The sequence below is a fragment of the Carlito syrichta genome, unplaced genomic scaffold (assembly GCF_000164805.1).
Source record: "Carlito syrichta isolate Samal-C Ts95f unplaced genomic scaffold, Tarsius_syrichta-2.0.1 Scaffold301831, whole genome shotgun sequence".
Classification (NCBI taxonomy): domain Eukaryota; kingdom Metazoa; phylum Chordata; class Mammalia; order Primates; family Tarsiidae; genus Carlito; species Carlito syrichta.
In genome coordinates this window covers 177,217-178,774 of record NW_007245927.1, presented here as the reverse complement: position 1 = coordinate 178,774, position 1,558 = coordinate 177,217, and positions in this window count along the sequence as shown.

Genomic DNA, 1,558 nt, shown 5'->3' with positions numbered 1-1,558 from the left:
TACATTTTTTACTCATTGCTCTATTTATTTTGCAAGTTAACTATCTACACCTTGTTCCTTTTAGCCATTTGCTGTTGAAGCCCTCTGCAGGTGTTTTGATGAGTTGAAGCTAATTCCCTACTATGAAAATAGGTTTCCCATCTTTATTATTGTTTGATATACTAATAAAATAACGCTTATCTTACATACGCCTAACTTGGAAAGTCATTTTTTCATTGAGTGAGGAAGGGCTATGATAGTGTCTGACTTTGCATACATTCTGCTGTAGTCCTACCTGGGTTCTAGATTTTAGTAATTTACTACCTGGCCAGTAAGTCTGCGCTAGTTGCTATGTCTTAAGTTACTCTTAGACTCCCTTAGATGTCACAGCCCTTCTTCATTGGTGCAGACATAATTTTGAATAAAAGGTTGTGAGCTTCCTGTACCAAAACTCATCATGCTTTCCATGGAGGTCTAGTTCCTGTGCCCTTGCCTTGATGTGAACATGGCACTTAAGATACATGGAAGTGTTTCTCCATACACATCATGTAGAGTCCAGTAATTCAGAAAACACATAGGAAAAGAGACTATCCTTTCGTATTATGAAAGGGCGATTCATTTCTAGTCAAAATAATCAGAATATGTATTCTAAAGTTGAAATACAGCCTAGGGCATATCCTGTATATTTCATATTTCAAGACACAAAAGTATCTGAAATGTATTTTCTTTGTAGTAGATGGGAGAACACACCCATTAGAAGGAACTGCATGTTTCAATTTATTTTCTCTTACAAATAAATAAATACACAAATGAATAACATTAAGGAGATAAGCTACATATTTCCTAATACAGACACGTTTTAATCTGTGGAATGAACTTCAAATGCAGCTTAACATGTATGAGGAAAACAAGGAAGTGGTTGATAGATATTTGGAAACAAACTATTTTGTGGTGTGGTTTCATTGTAAACTACAGGGGGATTTTTAATCTAAATGGTCTTTTGAGTATCCCCCCAATCCTTATATATCCTGAAGGGCATTACAATACCTCACTGCAAAGTACTTGATATTATTGTGAAGAAATCATAATTTATCAAGAACAGCTACAATGTAATTGCAAAACGCAGACTGAAATGTTGCTCTGCTGTTGCTCTGTGGCTTCATGATTCATTCATTTTTTCCCCTTCTCTTAAGCCATTTGAGTGCTGGCATCTCCAGCTCTAAAAGTCATGCAGAGGATGGGTGAAATGAATGCAAATGCTTCCTGGAGCCAGATTCAGACTGGACAGTTGTTGTCAATAAGATGAGGCTGAATGAAATGCTATGACAGTGTAGTAAGGAAAGAGGTTTTTTTGTTGTTTTGTTTTTGTTTGTTTGTTTGTTTGTTTTGCTGTTGGGACCAGGGATAACTTACCTAAATGGGAAAACATTAGATGCTATGCTTATCAATGCAGTGACCTGTCATTTCAGTGAGATATTCCCACAGCTTAAGGTAACCAAAACTGTGGAAGCAATAGTATGACTCTGTGTGTATATGCATGCACACACACAGGTGCCCTATATCCAATGTACATTATATT